This window comes from Silene latifolia, chromosome 3 (assembly GCF_048544455.1).
Source record: "Silene latifolia isolate original U9 population chromosome 3, ASM4854445v1, whole genome shotgun sequence".
Taxonomy (NCBI): Eukaryota; Viridiplantae; Streptophyta; class Magnoliopsida; order Caryophyllales; family Caryophyllaceae; genus Silene; species Silene latifolia.
Window position 1 is genome coordinate 132,961,097 of NC_133528.1, and position 15,815 is coordinate 132,976,911.

The 15,815-nt window shown below is 36.9% G+C and overlaps 2 non-coding genes across 2 annotated transcripts; both read right to left on the reverse strand.

The window, feature by feature from the left end:
* Positions 1–8,672: 8,672 nt before the first annotated feature.
* LOC141650467 (small nucleolar RNA R30/Z108) lies at positions 8,673–8,771 on the reverse strand. Its single transcript, XR_012546498.1, has one exon. It is a non-coding gene; the product is annotated as a small nucleolar RNA R30/Z108 (small nucleolar RNA).
* An 80-nt stretch (positions 8,772–8,851) lies between these two features.
* On the reverse strand, positions 8,852–8,943 carry LOC141650386 (small nucleolar RNA Z101). Its single transcript, XR_012546424.1, has one exon. It is a non-coding gene; the product is annotated as a small nucleolar RNA Z101 (small nucleolar RNA).
* Between the last annotated feature and the right edge of the window lie 6,872 nt (positions 8,944–15,815).

Sequence of the window (15,815 nt, forward strand, 5' to 3'; positions counted from 1 at the left end):
CATATGAAAGACATTAGAACTCAGATGCATCCTACATGTGTGAACATTTAGACATACTCATTATTACCATCCATGTGTAAACATTTAAACATAATTATTATAATTATTCATGCAAGTATATTAGAACCATCAAATTAACTTTTAATGCCATCAATTTTACCAAGATATGTCAATAGAGTTTTATATTTATTTATATCCGACCACTATGCAGATATGATGAACACACCAGAGGTATTACAACATGCCAAACGTATGTAAAATATGCAAACAACTGGACTCGTATAAAATATTTCACCCTTGATTAAGAATCAATTTAAGCTATTCAATTTTACTCATACTATCATGCCAACAATGTTATCAACTAAACTTTAATTTTAACACCGGTTAAGATACATAACTACTGAACATGCCCGCTACTATCATCATATAAGGACATTATAAATTCATATTACTCAAGCACATGCATTAATCAAACAACTGTATGAAAACTCAACCTAGAACACACATTTTACAAGTCATGATTCACGTTGTAACTTTCAAAGATCACGAATAAATAACCGTTCGATTAAAACTTGGTTCATATTATTTTTATAAAACACGGAGGGTTATAAACATCGGGGGAAAAATAATTAGGTCTAAAGCATAAGAATTCCATTTTTAAAGAATTTTACAACTCAGTTGGTCCAAACAAACATGTGACAGCAATTGGTCCAGAACTTGGGTCAGTTTGCAAAACTTATTATTTAATATAGAGACATCAAGATTTTTCGTGGCTTATTAATTTGAAAACATATGTGAATCTTCTGATCGATGGAGTTGGAATTATGCAAAAATTATTACTACAATTTAAATGAGGATTTTTACAAAATCGTTGGTCAAAACATCACTGCACAGGAACTTCCTAACCACAGCTCACTAAAATATTTATTACTCCTAATCCGTATATCATATAAGCATGAAACCAACGCCAAATGAATACTAACTCCCAAGGCTATCTCTCATAAAATTTTCATCCATAGGTAATAAACAGAAAAGAAATGGCAGCAAGGTCAATTAAAGGGTACAATCAAACAAAACAAGTTTCAGTACTAAGTCGTTCATTTTCTATGTCCCAAACTCTTACAACCATACTATCGATACTAACTCATCCTAACTTAAATCTCACACTGTGTATTTCGTAACATCTACCCCAAAGAATCCTTTCGCATCACGATCTACTCTTACATCTAAATCACGATAGCTATGACTATAAACATGCAATTCAATAGTGTTTCTAATTATTGTCACAATACTATACTAGCATGGCTTCGGGATCACATAACCACATATTACTAGACATAGTAGTACTATCAACACATCATTCAACATCTATCCAGATAATTATCATCAATTCGCAATTATTTTCACGCTCACGATTACCACAATCCAACACTTCATTGATTATTAAACTGAACACGAAAATTTATTCTCATCTCCACGACATCATATGATCACGTCATCATTCATACAAAACACTTACCGTAACGTTGTCCTGCAGAATGGTTAGAATATATGGGTCTCAAGGTATACATCAACTCGATTATATCCAAGGTTTTCCTTCTAACTACCCCATTCACTCAATTTCTCTCGGGTTACCTGATTCAAAACTGAGAGGGCAAAAGAGTATGTATTAAGGGCGCCTTCTTAACCGCACTGTGAGCTCCTAACAGTTTATTCCCAGGGGTTCATTTTATTTAGACACATCCTACGTTCATTGAGTTCATTGGTTTAGGCATGAGGATCGTTCGTCTCTGATACCACTTTGTAACACCCCGGGTTATAAAAGAAGCCTTCGTCAAGACATTCCCTAATAAACCGGACTGTTACCATCTCGGTTTCCCGAGGTAGTGAATAACAAATTAAACTCCAAGGCAATTTATATAATTATTTTTAACTGAATCATTACAAAACCTCTTTACGTCAAATTACAAGAACTAACAAAAATAAAAGTGAAAGTCTTCTAGATGATGATCTAGCTACTAAGTCGTCTGATCCAGTGTCTCACGCCCATCCAGCTCCCGTTCTATCTCTTAACCTGTCAAGTCTGCTCGCCAATATTTGGGTCATCACGGGTGTTCACGACACACGTGGTCAACCACGAGGTTGAGTAGGGAAAACAATAAAACAACAAAATATGATATGCATGCTCCTCCGTCACCTCCATCTCCATCTCAACTCATATCTCATATCTCATACCCCGGACAACCTTGACCATACCGATCCCGGTAGACTATATATATCGACCGTAGCCGATCCGCCACTCCTTGTTGAGGACACCAGGGCAAGTCTCTTTGAACCCGCCTGGGCCTTATCACAACCCACATCGTATCTCAACATCGTCACTCCTACACCATCTTCCAACTCCAATGCATATGAAATGCTCAACAGAAATTAATGCAACACAATATATATATTAATGAATGAAATCATGCCAGCTACCGAATGTTGTGATAACAAACTCAACACGATCAATTCAGTCAATCACCTTCCCGTATATGAATCATAACGTAAATCAACAACCACGAATCAAGTCAACACAATTCAACAACAACGATAATAGGTCAAGTGTATTTCCCTACCTCAAAGTGCCAGCAAATCCAATTAAGCAGTTCAAGCAGTCCAGAACATAAAGCAACGAATTTGATTATCGATCCTTCACGAATCCGTCACCTAAAACAATTATAATATTTATAATTACTAACTACTAAACATAGAAATCTCCCAAAGTAGAAGCTACTAAAAATAGATAGGTTACCCAATATAGAGAGTTCCTAAAATAGAAGTTTTCCCGAAATACAATCCCGACACCAAACTTGTGCCCAACTGATAACTAAAATAACCCGGTTAGTATTTGACCCAACTTCCCAAAATAGAAAGTTACTAAAGTAGAACTTCTTAAAATGGAAACTTTCCCGATATAGTAACTTTTCCCTTTTAACTAACCCGACTCAAAATCCGTCTCTAATTATTTTAAAAGACTCGGGAATTTAAATTAAATAAATTATTTAAATGACTCGGGAACTGCATTTAGTAACTAATATGATAAATAAAATATTAAACGAATTAAACGATTTAAGAAAACCCGAATCAAACATAAAACAACTGGAAAAACCCGAATCCACCACCCGTGACATCTCACTCGCCCAAACCCTCACGCGCCGCCTGAACCACCGTGACAACCACCAGCCGTGTTCCCCACTTCGACCCCACCACCAACAACCACCACCAGCCTGGTCGACTGCCGCCGGCGAGTCGAACCAGTGCTGCCCTTTGGCCTGGTTCACCGCCAAGCCCCACCAAACGCCCTCTGTTCTCTCCTTACTACCACTGCAGCCAACACCTATAACCTGCCACACCACCACAGTCCTGCTCGCCGTCAGCCCACGAACCCAGACACCGTGGCACCACCATTTCGACCTCCCCCGAGTCCGCGGTGGTGCCACCCCAACTTAACCATCTAAACCGCCTGAAAACCCCTGCTTAAACACGTTTACTACCCCTCTGTCGATGCCGCCTTGCACAGCCACTAACACCACCTATAACCACCCTAACCACCACCACTACCCTCGTCACTAACCACCCTACCCATATACCCCGTCAACAACCACCAGAAATGCCCCTATCAGACACGCAACCACCCACAAAACCCGACATAAATGCGAAAACAGAGGAGATGGGTTGCTCTTACCTTTTCCTGCCGCCACTACCGCCACCAGGGCCACCCACGGTTGTCGAAAAAAGCCTCTAGCTCTTCCCTGTTGTGCCGTCAACACCCACGGCCACTCTCTCTCTCTCTCTCTCTCTCTCTCTCTCTCTCTCTCTCTCTCTCTCTCTCTCTCTCTCTCTCTATGCGTGAAAGGCTGAGATTGGTGTTGATGAAGAAGGGAGGCGTGTGAGAGGAGGGGCGTGTATGGTTAGGGTAAAACTCGGTTAAAATTTAGGTTAAAGATCAAGTTAGATGGTAATTGGGTCATGGGTAACGTGATTGGTAAATGGGTAAGCTATCGTTCAATTAAACCCGTCTCAACAAGTTTACGAGTAACTCGGTCTTACGATATCAACACGACTAAATAATTAACTCGATATAATTAGTAATATAAAATGTATAATAATTAATATATAATAATATCCGTTTAATTGATTATAGAAAATACGGGGTATTACAAATGTTTTTCCTGATTTTACTTGCCTTTCTCTGTCATTCTCCATTACTCATCATCGTTATTGCAGAAATTTACGTTGTGGTTGCCATGGTCGAACCCGCTGTCTTTCATTACGTCTGTTATTCGTCTCTGTTAATCATCAATGGCTTCCTTTTGACAATTCCGCAGTGATTAAAAATATCAGACAAAGTAAAAAATTTATCTTTTTGTTTCAAAAAATATTATCGAAGTATACGTAAACGATTTATGTATAACTTCTATATAAGTAGGCTGTTACCGGATTTTTAAAAAAAAAAAAAGCATTTATGAAGTATATATTACAGAATTTAAGATTTTTTCTCTTATATAGGCATTACTAAGGCAATATTCATCATTAGATGAAAAATTACAGAATGTTATAAAAAAATATCTACATTCGCTTATATTGGCATTGTGAACGTAATATTCATCATTAGATGAAGTATATAAAATTCTATTATATTTAAGAAAGTCGTTCTGTGAAAGAAATTATGATTTTTTGTGGAAAAAAAATAAAAAAAAAATTGTGCAAAACGATATATATTATGTGAACTTTTAAAAATTTCTTATTACGACTGTATCGAAAAAGTTAAATTTAAGTAACCGTTAAAGTGTAACTGCATGCGTCTAATAAATTAGGGAAGAAAATAATTTTGTGTTTTATTTACTTACAATTTAAAAAAAAAATGACACTGACATTGTCAAAAAAAAAAATATGAAAAATTTAAAAACAAACTAAAGTATTTATATTTATATTCAGTTTGTAAAGGTATGCATATTTAAAATGAAGCGTCTATTGTTATATTTTCATTTTTTTTGCCATTAAAAAGAAGTAATAAAATGTAAGAATACGTGAAACAAAGTAAAAATATTCGTTTTCTGTCTAAGGTAGGACATTTTATTTTTTAAAATACGACTACCAATGTAGAACTTTTATAGATAACATAAAATGGCAAATTTATTTATAGAGTTAGTAGTTGCTGGATAACAACATCAGTTTGTTTTGAAATTTTTTTGTGTAAATATTAAAGTATAAATGAAAGCGCATAACGACTATAAAACGTACTGATATGCAGGGGGGTAAAAAAAATATGTAGAAATGTCGCTATGATACAGTGCAAAGTTAGTGTCAATTATAAATATAACCTATTTTCAAAAAAATATTTTTTTTCGTAATTCATATATCCGAAGCAGTATGACAATAATTTATTTTAAAAATAGCAAAAAAAAAACTGTTTAATACATAATTTAACAGATTTATTAAGAAACGAAAAAAAAAATAAAAAAAAAAACCTTAAATAATAAAATTACGCATAGTTATCATGTACATAATTTTTTTTGTTTGTGTTTTTAAACTAAGTAAATTTAAACGGTCATAAATCGTAAATAGAAATTTAAAAAACAATCTATATAACCAGTATAAGTAAAAGGCAAAGGCGAACTAATAAAATAAATCTATTACGTTTAAATGATAAATAAATAATATAAATTCGTAACTGTAATTACACACATATCTGAATATTTTTCTTGAGATTTTGAAGTTGTTTGACGGCAAAAATATGTACAATTTGCATTAACATATAAGATGGAATACTTATAATTTTTATAATAAATATTGATTATTAATAATATCTGTAGTCTTATAATTTTATTATTCCAGTTTAATTTTTTTTTATATTTAAATGCGTAAACATTAAGGTATATATATATATATATATATGTGGAAAATGAGATGGAGCTACCGGGTGGTACTCAAATTGGGCGCCATCACGGGTATTATATTAAATTAATTATGTATTTTCATTTTCCTCCACTAAAATTTGAATTTCATCGTCACTAATTGAAATGGGTAGTTTGGGAACTTTAAATTGCATAATTAATTATAGTTATAGATAATTGGAAGAAAAACAGTTGATTTGTTCCTAACATTTTGTATCTTTTTGAGGAAATGAGTTCCAAGTTAGAACAAACAAAATACACAGTTTGTAACTATAGTCTATATACGTTCCTACGAATAAATTTTTTTAAATTGATTACAATTCGGCATCAAACTCAATCATCATGCACGATGAATTCACCATTAAGCATTTTGGGCTATATAGCAAGAGTATGTATATATGACTTAAGGTTCCACTTATTGGAAGTTCGTTGCATGTTATCAAACATCATTACAAAGGTTGAAGATGCATCAAAATGATATGATTGTTAATGAATTAGAAAGGTAGGAGCAGGGGCGAATCCAGGCGGTAGCAAGGGGTAGTGGCCGCTATCCCGAAACCGGAAAAATAAGTAAGAAAAATGACCTTTTGCTGCCCCGTATAGATGGCTGTAATCGAAATATAAATACAAGTAAAACCATCATAATAGCAGTATATTGTCTGTGCCAAAGTGGTGAAGTTGAGCTCTTAAGCCACTTACATAGACAACTCAAGTTTGATCCTAACAAGCAGCATTTTTTATTTTTCCTTATTTACTTGCAATTGAGTGCAATTTAGTTTTTTTTGTTAATTCATTAAACAATTACGCTAAAACAAATATTTTTTTCAAATTTGAAAAAAAGTTACTATTACAAAAAATTTGTGTTCATCCGTGTTTATTCTAACCGAGGAAATGTTAAAAAAAATTCCGCTACCTCGTATATAAAATCCTGGGTACGAGCATGGGATTGCAGATTTTTCAAGTGAATATTACAACTCTAATATGTTTGATATTTGCTAACACCAATAGACATAAATACTTGATTCAGTTATGTTTATTTTTGAGATTATAGATGATTGGATTGCTCAGTCAACAAATGATTTTTAGGTTAACAATTGATAAAGAAAATATCTGCTTTAATTTAGTTACAATTTCAATTTAATTGAATAAATATAAGATTACGTTACTACCCTTTAGACTTTGGCGCAAAATCGAAAACTAATAATTAAATTTATAATATTTCTCTTTTTTAATTAAGCTGGTGCTGAGCGTCACCGGGTGGCGCCTTATCGTCATTATATATATATATATATATATACACACACACACACACACACACACACACACACACACTAAATCTTATAGTTTCAACCAAAAAAAAGGACGATGCGTAAGGAAAATATACCGCTTACACAGAAACGTTGGCACCTAGGTGAATAATTTAACAATGGTAACAATAGAAAGTTAGAATACAGTTACATCTAATTAATATGGTAATCCCATTAAACAAAAATATTACTAAATAATGTAAAAAACAACCTTTCTCGTACTAACCTTCAAATTCCCTTAAAAAGTTACAAAGTATTTTTTTCTTTTTGTAGGCTGATCGTTTACCAATTATCACCTGCAAAAGTTGTAGTTGTTATTCACTTCCAGTACGAAAAAAAATGTGAACATATAAATGAAGTTATACGCTATATTTTTTTTAATTATATACTATATACATTATCTAAATACAATTTAAGTGAAAAGGGAAGCTATATTTAAATACAATTACATGCATATACTAACCCGAAATTATAGACAGACAACTTCGCGGTAACCTGTACCTCTTCCTAACGCTAACAGTATATACTAAACCACAAAAAAAATTATAGAATTTGGAAAAGCTTTTCAGAAAATTTAGAAAGAAGAGAAATATTGTAAAGATATTTGTTGTAGTTATAAGCCGAAGTGAATCTTAGGTACTTGGGTATTTAAACAAAGCATAGGTGGGAAGAAAAAATGTGGTTCCTTTATCTTCACAAAAAAAAAAAAATTAAAAACCAAACAGATGTCCTATGCTTAGTTTAACATGCGTATGTATGTCTGTCAAACTATAGATGAATTGAAGATAGTCACAACACAAGATATGCATGTGTGTACATGTGTAGCGAAAGTACAATTTTTACTCTATTTTCACCTTTTTTTCACTTTCTTTGCACATGCATAATAAGTCAGAAGTTATTAATGCATACATATCCTTTAGTTTTTTGCATTTCAGAGTGCCATAACACAAGTGGCAGTAGACAACAAAAACAAAAACTGCTCTATTAAAAAAAAAATTGTGAAAATCAGACGGATGTACATTTTAATACACGTAATACTTGAAATTTTACTGGACATGCCTATCTTGCAGAGCATACACAAGCAATGCATACAAAATTAACATATTACAACTTACGACGGCTTATAGCGAAAGCTTAATGTTAGAAATAAACAATTTCACTTAATATTAAGTAGATTTTATTTCTATTCCTAATATGTTACCTTATATCTTATCCATTAAATATTATCTATATGTTACAAAAAAAATTTCATTAAAAACGAACACAACCCGTCACAATCTAAAAACGTATAGTTTCCCTCTCACAATATGTAATTGCCCTCTAACTTGTGACACATTCGGCTAAGATAAACAGTTTAGTGAATTTTGTTTATAGTTTTATATAAAACCGTCTTATACAGGAATTTTTAATGATACATAATAAGGGATAGTTCAGTAGCGGCAGTAATTATATTGGTTACATTCAGCCAGCGATTGTCCTCAACTTTACTCAGAAGAGGAAGCTTGTTATCCTCATTACAATCCCTTTATTATAATGTATGAGACCGTTTGACGATAAATTAATGTGAGACCGTCTCATATGAGAATTAGTATCGAGAAAATATGAAAAGGGCACCAGTTCTCCAAGGTGATAACATCAATGAAAAGTTCAGACGCAAATTACCCATTTGAAAGATTGAATTTCATCATATGCCCAAATTTAATACGTAAATACAAAAAAACAACAAAAAAAAGAATAAATTTATTATAATTTTGAAAAAAAAAAATTAGTAAATTGACGATCAGAACCTGTAGAGAATTCCTAGACTCATTTGATGAAAGGTTCAAGAATGGGGTCAGATGTACGCAACCATACATTATCGATTGTAACATAAATCAAGCATAATAACTCACCTGGAGGTGACTCCTAACATGTGACAAAGTTAGATCCTTTACATTCATCAACTCAAGAACTGATTTTGGTGTTGCTCCTATTCAAAATTCATCCAATTAAACATTTAAAAAATGTTCTTTAATCCCTCCAACATTAAACAAAACAACATTCAAAGTTCACTATATATAAGACGGTACGAAGTATTACACAATAATTAACATGTTGAAAATGCAAAGAAGAAAAGAAAGGAGCATACTTTCATGACCACCAAGAAGTTGAACAGCATGAACAAAATGAGCATGAAGAGTACAAGTCCATCTCATTCTTGGAGCTCTAATACTCCTTTTAATCATTGATCTTGCTGAACTCCTTTTAAAATCTCTACCATTAATTTACGGCTGCTGACTATTTAAATAATGTTGTTGATGATGATGATTATAATTATAATTATAATTATAATGCTGATTATAAACAAGTTGATTAACATGATGACCCATTTAATCAAACCCTAAACTTAACCTAGGTTCCGGACAACTAATCTCGCTACCCATACTACTCAGGGTACCGCTTGCGTTGACGGATAAAAACCTTTTCAATATGATTGTTCTTGTCTTATTAGTATGAATACAGTAAAGATCTCTCTTTGATTGCATTACTTCTTTACAACTTCTTTAAAAAATTGTAAGTATGATTGTTCTTATCTTATCTTGTTATACTATTTCATTGTTTTGTTAGTATGAATCTATTTAATAGTAATATACAAATAAAAAGGTTTCAAGATGGCAGAATGAGGTTTCTGAATGTTTGAAATTGAATCATCTTAGAATCTAAACATATATTGTAAAGCCCCGCAGGTGAGATAGTCCTATACAAATTTTAGTGTGAATATATTTTTATAAGCCAGCTTACCTGTGTAACACCGCCATATTCTAAGGAGCCTTAACTAGGCCTTCCTTAGCATATAAGGGCGTTACCATCTCGGTTGCCCGAGGTAAGTAATCATCAAAAGTCGATAAAAGAACAATTATAGTTATATTACAGGCATTACAACCAACTTAACAAAAAAAAAGATACAACTCGTCAGCTACACACTATCTCTATCAAAACTCGTGAGGACTCAACCCCGCCAGGACTCCAGCTATCAACAACATCAACACCTGCTAAGACTGACTGCTCACCATAAGGGATCACGGCAGACACATAAACAAACAAGACAACCACACAAGGTCAATAACCGAGGCAAGACTCAACCTGAATCAACAACAATTATCAAACGTTACAAACACAACCAGTCACATAAAATTACACCCACCCCAATCAATCTCCGTCACCGACTGTCCTCTGGACCAGCCCTGCCAGTGGGGGACCGCAGCCGTACCCACCAAATCCCCGCTCATCATACCGAGCGATAACCCTGTCCCATTAATGTGCACATCCCCTCCTGTGGCGAGTTCCACGGAGGGCGAAACTAGGGCGTGAAGCCACTCCCGCAAGTGACTCCACTCAGCCGAGGACGCACCTCGAGAACCAGAGACAAAAAATCGCAGACAGCTGCAATACAACAACAACCAACAAACTGTATACACCAAACGACTACCGCATATACGCTGCCACACAAACACAACTACGACACAACAACCACAACACAACAACCGACACACTAGACCATCCACGGAAACTGAGTAGGCGAACCTACCTTTAAGCAACTGCAACCATTCCATGTCCACACACGTAATATCCAGCAACCAAGCAACACCTATATATATAACACAACCATCTATCACTACCAAGCAAACCCTAACTGCAAAGACGAGGATACGGATCATGATGACGACATACCTACGAGAGGAAACCTGGCAAAAGACCGCTACCCGACCCAAGCTATGCTCTCCTAAGGCACAAGAACCTTCAAAGGCTTCCATGGAGGTTATATGGTGAAGGGAAGGGAAGGAGGTGACCTAAGGATCTGAAGAAATGAGGCGGAAATGATTTGCGGATTTAACAAAACACGATTATAAACCCTCGCTGAAAACACGTTACTCGATCGAGTGGCCCACCTACTCGATCGAGTGTCCCCTACTCGATCGAGTATCTAAGCTACTCGATCGAGTAGCCTCTACTCTATCGAGTACCACCCCTAACTCAAAGCACAGGATAACTTTGGTACGCACTTCTAAGGACTATTACCGCTCTCAAGGTCAGTCAACGCTGGTCAACGGGTCTCTAAAAGGGCGGGTATTACAGTCTTCCCCCCTTAAAAAGAACTTCGTCCCCGAAGTTCAACTCACCCAACCAAGGCACACGATACGGAAACAAAACGACATCACTACTCTTTCGACCTAGGTCACTACTCCCCGGAAATACCATCCCCCATGTCATCATCATCAACTGTCTAACGCTCTATATAGATCGACCTCTACAAGCTACCACTTGAAATACCAACCTCACAACACGAACCGTCACAACCAACGATTACCCACACATTACGAGATTACCCTTTCACTAGCAACAACCATCAACACGAAACATGTCTCATATCAATACGCAGCATGACTATACCACCATGTTACTCAACAACGCGATTCTATTCCAACACATGACATCATAACTATCTCTTTATGACCGTCTTTTAAAACATACTATCAACTTTTACTTCGACACACGAATTACTCAACGAACCAATGCAAACAATTACAATTTCATACAATAAATGTAACCAAAGTAATAGAAAACCTTATAAACAAACAACAAAAAAATTGCAATATCGGCCTTTTTATTTTGCGACATTACTCTTCCCCTCTAAAAGGAACTCCGTCCCCGAAGTTCACCACCAAATCACTACACATGTTATGTACTACTTACGTCTTGACACATATATCTAACCCATATCATTCATTATTGACATTACTCATTAATTAGACAACCATTAAACCATAAAAACGTATGCAACCATATTCGAATAACTAGCCACCGACAAGAATGCATGTATATATCATTTGTATTAGTATATGGAAGGACACATCTCCGGTGCAATATAATTAGTAGACATTACGGATGTAAAATGAATGCAATAAGAAACAATTACTACTCCACTATTTGTTATGAATCCGCATCTAAAATCCAAACACGACTTCCAACATATGAAATAAACGGTTCAAACATGTTACTAATCATCAATAACCATGTTAAACACCAAACATGTAATTATATAACCATTAAAAAATTTTAATTTTACGAAAAGTTTCTGTAACAGTGCTACTCGATCGAGTATATAGGGTACTCGATCGAGTGCCCGCTACTCGATCGAGTAGCCCTGAGATCAGAATACCTCATTCCTGTCACACCTGCAGCTACTCGACCGAGTGTGGGGCACTCTGTCGAGTAACCACAGGTCAAAACCTTAGAAATTCCTGTCATAACACCATATATATATATATATATATATATATATATATATATATATATATATATATATATATATATATATATAGGGTTGAGATCCCATGAGAACCCTCTTTACATGAGAACCATGAGAACCTCGTGTTCAGAACTATTGTACCAAAGGTTCAGAACCTTTATATATCAGGTTCAGAACTTTTGTACCAAAGGTTCAGCCATTTAAGAAAGTACGGTAATCACTGCCATTTTTAATTCAAGTACACACGCGATATCCGCTTAATGTTTTTGTCTCACAGAACCCGATTTTCACAAATGGTGCTTTTAAATATAATAAAATGGTTGTAAGCTACCACTTACAAAGACGATAATACCTAGGTAACTCCAAAAGGTTGAGAATCAATAAAGCTGATCAAATGACGACATTGATCAAAAGGCAAACTATTGATCTTGCTATATATAAGATCTACGCCTTCAAACTGTTGGCCTTCAAGCGAAGGACGTTATTCAGTACCGAAAATATGGTAGTAATTATCGGCAAAAGCCTTTCATATTGCCTCATATTCCGCCATTTTCTCTGCTATAGTTTCATTTGTTTCCTTCACTACTTGGTAACTTGCGGTGGTCTTGGCCTACACTAGGCTCGACGGAAGGAGGAGGGAGCAAGGGTGGTGGCTGTGGTGAGACGCGAAGAGGATATCGGCGAGAAAAGGGGAAAACAGGGGAGAATAAGGCCGTGGTGGTTGATGGTGGTGATTGGCGGCGAATGGTGAGTAACAGGTTGTTCACGGTGGTGAATAGAGTTTGGTTAACGGTGTCGATTTTATGATCGACAGTAATGATGGAGGTAGTTTAGCTTTTTGGGCTGTTTGCATTTGTTGTTAGTGTCGATGGTGATGGTGATTTATGCGGAAACGGTGGTCGAAGTGGAGGGAGAATAGTGTGTGGTTCTTGGTTCACAGTAGCTGCGGCGGTGTCGGGTAGTAGGTTATTGCGGCGAATGGGGGTGATGGTGGTAATCGGGAATGGTGGCGATTGGTATAGGCGTGAATGGTTGTGAGAATGTAGTGTGGTACAGCTATGGTGGTGATAAGGGAGTTTTTAGGTTCTGAACATTTGGTATTAAAGTTCTGAACATGGGTTCTCATGGTTCTCATGGGAAGAGGGTTCTCATAGGATCCTAAATCTATATATATATATATATATATATATATATATATATATATATATATATATAACGTCACATACGCGCGAGTCGGGATGACAACCCGACCCCCAAAATCCTGTAAACAAGTTCAAGCTAAGCAAATCCGGCCTTATGGCCATCCATACAAACCAAAATAAAAGTTCCAACTAAGAACGACTACCATCATCCAACATCATCAACCATAAACAAAAGAAGGAAAAAGGAGTATCACTCCTCCTGCTGCTGCTGCTCATCCATCATCTCATCTCCACCACCATCTCCTCCCGAGGTGCCTGATCCCGATGACCCAATACCCGCATCAACCCCTGCCCCAGCTCCAGGACTCACATACCATGGGGTTAAGCCACCAAAAGCAAAGGACTGAGGTGTCCCCCAAGCTGTCTGGTCCACCCCATAAGAGTGGAAAACCCCACTATAGTCCCCAACTCCGCTCCACCACACTGGATGTGGTCCCTCTGTCCCAATCCCCTGAGCATACGCCATCTCATGCATGTTCCGGAGTGTCAAAGTGGACGACACTCTCTCTGCCAAGTAGCTCGAATGCGTCTCTGGGGTGTCGAGGTAGGGGTAACAAGGAAAAGGGTGCTGCTGCGGTGGTGCTGCTGGCCGTGGTCTGGTTTCAGCTATCCTCTCCCTCACACGACGAGGTCCTCTCCCCAACCTGGGTCTCTCCTCCACCGCTGCCACGTTCTCCCCCTTCTTCGGCACGGGCATCACCTGAAAGATCGTGTCATCAATGAGGTATGTCTGCAACTGCCGAGGTACGTCATCATCCTCCTCCTCCTCATCAGAGTCAATAGCTACCACCACCGGGTCTAACGGCTCTGTCGGTTGGAGGTGCTCAGGAGCCGGGATCCTCATCCAGCTCATACCCCACACTCTCCAAGCTAGGCTACCGTCAGCTAAAGTTCTCAACCATTTCAGGTCGAGGTAGTAGTCTCTGTCCATGGTAGGCACCGGTGTAGATAGAGGCACGTACTCAGAAGAAGCCTCAAAGGAGGCTAGCTTTTCAGCTAGCCGAGTGGCGATAGCACCACAACTCAGGTACCGGGTGGTAGAAGTAACCATCAAGGCAAGGCTAGCACACACCATGGCAGGAGCATTGAAGACCACCCTCTCGGTCCGCTCCGGGTTCAGATAAGACATCAAAAGCAACAGTTCATGATTGTTCAGCTTACTCATATCCGGCCTCTCATAAAGAAGGTTTGAAATAGAATGAAGAAAGATCCTCAAAGTAACATGTTGAACATCATTAATCAACATGTTGCTGGAGGCGGGAGCTGACTTTCCGGAAAGACAAGGCATAAGGCGAAAAACACCGCACTCAGATGGAATCTCACTGATGGAATCCTTGGGAGGCTTGGCCAACCCAAGGTGAGAAGCAAAAAGGTCCATGGTCAACACGAAACTCGTGTTCATAAGACGGAACTCAACAGTTTGTGCAGCTGGCTCGTAATTAAACGAGCTCATAAACTCCAAAGTCAGAAATGGGTAGGAATGCTTCCTCAACCGATACAACCCCATAAATCCCAAAGTCTCAAAGATATGACGGACATCTGTCTCAATTCCCAAGTCATCAAGAAGTGTGGTATCCACACAACGGGTGGGTCTCATTTTGCGTTTTTGCAACGCCACAAATCTCTCTCTCTGTTTAAAGTCCACAAACACCACCGAAGGGTATTCCGGTACAGCGGGTACTACGGGTCCACTACCTTCCCCAACTTCGGGTTGTGAAGCCCTCCCCCTCTTACTCTGACGGGTCCCTATGTTTAGTCTCGGCATCTATTTCAGCATACGGTTTAAACAAATTTGCATAGGCACTTAAAACATAGAATTTACACAACTGAACATTGAATAATCATCTAGGTACACACTTTCACCAACAAATTCTCAATTGATACATAAATTCAGTTTATAGTAACTCAGACGATCTCTATTGTTGTGAAAAGTTTAACATGATAAACATAATCTACTCGACCAATTCGGCTATCATGGCATGTCTCAAATGCTACCCCATATAAATACTTGATAACATGTGAAATATTCATATATGTTCATAGAAAGGCAACTTAAAACATGTCATCATCAACCTTC